Source organism: Ranitomeya variabilis, chromosome 4 (genome assembly GCF_051348905.1).
Source record: "Ranitomeya variabilis isolate aRanVar5 chromosome 4, aRanVar5.hap1, whole genome shotgun sequence".
Classification (NCBI taxonomy): Eukaryota; Metazoa; Chordata; class Amphibia; order Anura; family Dendrobatidae; genus Ranitomeya; species Ranitomeya variabilis.
Genome location: NC_135235.1, coordinates 80409308 through 80415307, shown reverse-complemented (window position 1 = coordinate 80415307; position 6000 = coordinate 80409308). Strand labels below are relative to the sequence as shown.

At 40.8% G+C, this 6000-nt stretch overlaps 1 long non-coding RNA gene across 1 annotated transcript in view; it reads left to right on the top strand.

Annotated features, from left to right (window-relative positions):
- Window positions 1-1234: 1234 nt before the first annotated feature.
- The window catches only part of LOC143769854 (uncharacterized), a 76045-nt gene continuing 71279 nt past the window's right edge, over window positions 1235-6000 (top strand). Inside the window, exon 1 of the long non-coding RNA XR_013214496.1 lies at window positions 1235-1252. This is a non-coding gene — a long non-coding RNA (uncharacterized LOC143769854). The remainder of the gene's footprint in view (window positions 1253-6000) is intronic.

Here is a 6000-nt window from a genome sequence, read left to right as displayed (position 1 = left end):
TGCAGTATTTGTATCCACACGGGTTGTGTCTTTCTTTTTTTCTAATTGTTTTTTTTTGCCTCAAAGTCTGTACACGACAATAAACTTTCAGTTTGAGTGCCGAAGTTTTTGGTTATTTTTGTAGTACAGTTTCTTCAGAGCACCAACATCTCTTGTTAGCAGTGAGCACCCCTTAATCTCTGGACATTGATTTATTGCTGCCTGACTTTGGACCTGGTTCTATCTGCTTGCTCAACCCCTCTGCTCTGATCTGCTTTTCTCCTGGTATTCTGACTTTGGACCATGACCTGACCTTCTTTTTTTCTTTGCCCTTTTGTTTATGTGCTCTCTTGGTATCTGACCCCGGAAAGTTTGATATCCTGCCACTCGGCTTGTTTGCAAATGGCAAATAGCATTAGAATATGGCCAGTGTCACACTTGCATGTGCAATGCGAGAAACTCGCGTGTCTATCACATCAATTCCTGGCACTGCTGCCGGCAGTTCGGACCGGAGCGTTCAGCTGCATAGAAATACATGCAGCCGCACACTCTGGTCCCGAGGGCAGTGCCGGGTATTCTTGCGAGAGACTAGCTCGAGTTTCTCGCATTGCACATGCAAGTGTGACCCCGGCCTATGGTAAATATACGGAGTATATTCTGAGTGATAGTCGCAGTCATTTATTTGATACAATAGAAGAAAGCATTCCAAGAAAATAAAATTGTAAAAAGGGGAACATAAAATGTTTATAATTAGTTAACGCAATAGGTAATGGTATGAAGCATGTTTACACAACATTTTGCATGCTTTTAATGATGTTTTATATTTCCCTGGGTAATAAAATAAAATATAATTTTTAATGATTTAAAAAAAAAAAATGTGGAAGCTTTAAGGAGCTACGTCTGGAGTTTCAGCTTCATGTAATAAGCTTTTTCCATTATACCATTTACTTAGAAGTGTTTATCAGAAATTGGACCATGTGATAGGTAAACAGGATGTCATCGTTGAGCATAAAACATATGACAGTGCTACTCCCCTGATCTGGGGGAGGATGGTTGGCGACAGTAAAAACATTGAAAAGTTAAATAACAATGCATGTAAGTGTTTGTTTTTGGAAAACCCCTTTGGATCATATTATAATTGGTATTTGCCTATTCAAAATAGTTCAAAGAGTGTTACTAAAATATGTGAATCTAGCAACTTATGGATGACATATAAATACTAGCTGGTAAGTGATTGCCTCACTTAACTGGGAGAAAAATCACTTGCACAAAGGTATTTTATAAGTTACTTATAGTTAGTAGAAAATGTGTTGTTTGCGCCTTTTAATTCTTCACTAGAAAAGTTATTCTAAGATCAATGTAAAAGTTTTTTCATTATGGTAGAAATCTGTAGAACTCAGCATTTAACATGAATCTTCTCTTTATATGTATGTTATGTAATGTGGAAAGTGGAACCTGAGACTTTAGAAACAAATAGAAGCCAAGATCACAGTCGTAGACACATGTACATAGTGTGTGGTTGGGCCGTAGTCAGGGTCACAAAAGTAGGTTTGTAATGGAGAAACAAGACAAGAGCAATCGGAGGACACAAGTAAAAGGTTGAAGGGAATAACGAAAAACAACAACGTGACTCAAGTGGTTCAAGACAGGCTCGGGCAGGATTAAAGCACTGAGGATCTCAGAGCAAAACTGACAAGTGACAAATGTAAACTATCTTCCTCTGACAATCAGGAAAGGCTCAAAACATTCACAGAAATGTTGGCAAGAAGCAACACCTGTAACAGGAAAAGTGAGATTTTGTCCTTCTTACGAGAATATCTACAAATGCAGAATTATTATGAAATTAAATGAAAAACTAAAATTTTGCATCTCAATTGTTTATTTACATCTTTTAAAGTGAGGATAATACCGTAATCAAACAACTTAAAATGTACAAAAATACTTTTCTGAAATTTCAACAAAAAATATCAGTGACTAGTGTTGAGCATTCCGATACTGCAAATATCGGGTATCGGCCGATATTCGCTGTATCGGAATTCCGATACCGAGTTCCGATATTTTTGGGATATCGGAAATCGGAATCGGGATCCATATTCATGTAAAAAATAAAGAATAAAAATAAAAAATATGGATATACTTACCCACCGACGGCCCCTGGCTCTCAGCGGTGCAACCGGCAGCCTCCGTTCCTAAGGATGCAGTGAGTGTAGGACCTGCGATGACGTCGCGGTCTTGTGATTGGTCGCGTGACCGCTCATGTGACCGCTCATGTGACCGCGACGTCATCGAAGGTCCTTCACTCACTGCATTCTTAGGAACGAAGGCTGCCGGTTGCACCGCTGAGAGCCAGGGGCCGTCCGAGGGTGAGTATATCCATATTTTTTATTTTTATTCTTTATCTTTTACATGAATATGGATCCCAGGGCCTGAAGGAGAGTTTCCTCTCCTTCAGATCCTGGGAACCATCCAGGATCGCTCCCTATTAAGTTCCGATATTTGTGTCCCATTGACTTGTATTGGTACCGGGTATCGGTATCGGCGATATCCGATATTTTTTGGATATCGGCCGATCCAATCCGATACCGATACTTTCAAATATCGGAAGGTATCGCTCAACACTATCAGTGACCAATATAGCCGCCTTCTTTTCAATATCAGTCAAAAGATCTATCCATGGAATCTGTCTGTTTCTTAATCTGTTGACAATTAACTTTTGGGCAGCATCAATCACAGCCTTTCAGACACTGTTCAGAGAGTTAAAAATGTAAAGAGATGAACTGGAATATATGTTGGTATGCATACAACGTGTAGGCGCATGTTCACACTGGCCACTAAATATACAAAACCTAAGAAAAAGACAAAATGAGCAAACACTGCAGTAAAAAAAAAAATAGCAACAGCGCATGAAAATAACATAGGGTACTTAGTTAACATAATTTTGATTAAAACAAAAACTAAAAATCATGCCACGGTGTCAAGTTGACCCCATTTGGGATGATCTTAACCTCTGATATTAAAATCTTACCATATGTCACATCACATAAATGTGAATAATGGCCGAGCAGGACCGAGACCTCGACTAATGGACACCTAGCCATGGAGAGCAATATAAACATAATGTCCATCTCAAAGAAAATAGAGACCACACCCTTAATTGGAAAAATCTGAAACAAAAACCTAAAGAGATGAACAGAAATATAATGCATGCAACGTGTAGGTGCATGTTCACATTGGCCACTGGTCTGGTCTGTTTATTTTGTTTCAGATATGTGACCTTTTTCCTTGATCACAAAGCTTCAGTTTAAGAAGGGCCCATAAGTTCTCAGATCAGGTAGTGAAGAAGGGTGCATATCATTAAACTTTTACTGGCAGCCAAGAAGTTGAGTACATCAATGCATGCGATGGAGCATTGTCCTGCATAAAAATCATGGTTTTCTTGAAAAATTCAGACTTGTCCTCTATCACTACTTTAAGAAATTATCTTATAAAAACTTTCAGTAGGTTTGGAAGTTTATTTTGAGTCAATGTTCCACCTGAAAAGGTCCAACTAGCTCATCTTTAATAATACCAGTCAATACCAGTGCCTCACCTTCATCATGCTGGACTCTGAGCGGAAGTGGGGGTCTGTCCTCGTTACTGATCTACAGGCCCATCCATCCGGTCCGTCAAGAGTCGCTCTAATCTTATCAGTCCATAAAACCTTTGAAAAATCTGTCTTCAGATATTTCTTGGCCCAGTCTTGACATTTCAACTTCTGTGTCTTGTTCAGTGGTGGTCATGTTTCAGCCTTTCTTACCTCAGCCATGTCTCTGACTACTGAACTGGCAACATCTTGTATTTCTGGGCCCCTCCAGGGAGGTTGCAATTCTGGAATATGACAGCACTAGGGAAAATAGGTTCCTGGTCTCTTCACATTTGTTTCTTCTCAAATCTTTGGCACTTTATGTGTTTTTTTTCTCAACACGTTATTTGTGACCCTGTTGACTATTTGCAACAAAACGTTTGATGGTTCCTTGATCACACCCTAATATCTTAGTAATTTCAAGAGTGCTGCTTCCCTCAGTAAGACTTTTAGAAAATTTTCACAATGCAATAGCAAGAAATTTTTATTTTTTTTGTGCTGCCAAGAATAGCAATGGGAAATCCGGAGAAAGAATCAAGAACCAGGATAAAGGACTATGGTATCCTCATGACAAACCACAAGCCAAGTGAGCAATTCCCTGTACCCTAGCATCCTTATCACTGGGATAAGACAATATTGTGCCATTATTTTTTTCAGCTCCTCCATATTGCTTTTAGCAATTTTTGACTTTTCAGTCAGCTGAATGTCTTTATTGGCCCATTTTGCCTGAGGAAAACAAGTTGCCTAATAATTCTGCACACCTTGATAAAGGGCATTTAGCCTACACCCCCTCATTACACAAAAACATATCATTTGATCTGTTTTATCCAAAAAGCATTCAAGTTTATACAGCTTGGATTTGGAAAATCTGCATAAAAATGATGATATGGTGAAAACACTCACTTTCCCAATAATTGTACACACTAATCAAAATTGTGCATTGGCGACTCCCAGTATGACTGTAGCCACCCAGTGTTTCACCCCCACCCTCTGGAGCATGCAGATGTGCCTCATATGTATCGGTGGAAATAGCCACTCATTACAAATGTACATTTCCAAAATTTCATAAAATATTGTAAAAATTAATAAACAAATTCCAGTAAACCATAAATCTACATTGTCCCAAATACTACACAAAACAAGCTGCCCACTCTCCTCCCATCTGCTCTGTCTCTCTCTGCTTCTCCTCACTGCTGGAGACATATCTCCCAATCCTGGACCCCCACAGCTCATACCCATTACAACCCTGTTATGACCCCAATGGCAGAGGGTCTCAGAAATATATACTAAGTCTGCAAACACAAAAAAACAGCTCATAGGGCAGTGGTAACTGGGCTAACCGTATATCTAATCCTAGCACCACAAATAGCAGCAGCCGGGGAACGTGCCTACGTTGGTTCTAGACGTCTCGCGCCAGCCGGAGAGCTAACTAACCCTAGAAGGGAAAAGATAGACCTTTCTTGCCTCCAGAGAAAAGACCCCAAAAGTTGGATACAAGCCCCCAACAAATAATAACAGTGAGGTAAGAAGAAAAGACAAACGTAAGAATGAGCTAGATATTTAGCAAAGAGAGGCCCACTGACTAATAGCAGAATATAGTAAGATGACTTATACGGTCAGCAAAAACCCTATCAAAATTTCCACGCTGGATATTCAAGAACCCCCGAACCGTCTAACGGCCCGGGGGGAGAATACCAGTCCCCTAGAGCTTCCAGCTAAATCAGGAATCACATTTAGTACAAGCTGGACAGAAAATAAGAGCAATGCAAATAACCAAAAAACAAGGAAGCAGGACTTAGCTTAATTTTGCAAGAACCAGGACCAGCAGACAGGAGCAAACAGAAAGGACTGATTACAACGATGCCAGGCACTGGACTGAGAATCCAGGAAGTTTATATAGCAACACCCCTGGACTAACGACTCAGGTGGGTGCCAAACTGAGAAAAGACAATCCCAGAGTCATATCACTAGTGACCACAAGAGGGAGCCAAAAAAGTCTAATTCACAACAGTACCCCCCCCTTTAAGGAGGGGTCACCGAACCCTCACCAAGACCACCAGGGCGATCAGGATGAGCAGCGTGAAAGGCACAAACTAAATCGGCCGCATGCACATCAGAGGCAACCACCCAGGAATTATCCTCCTGACCATAGCCCTTCCACTTGACCAGATACTGAAGCCTCCGCCTGGAGAGACGAGAATCCAAGATCTTCTCCACCACGTACTCCAACTCGCCCTCAACCAACACCGGAGCAGGAGGCTCAACAGAAGGAACCACAGGTACAACGTACCGCCGCAACAAAGACCTATGGAACACGTTGTGAATGGCAAACGACACTGGAAGATCCAAGCGAAAGGACACAGGATTAAGGATTTCCAATATCTTGTAAGGACCGATGA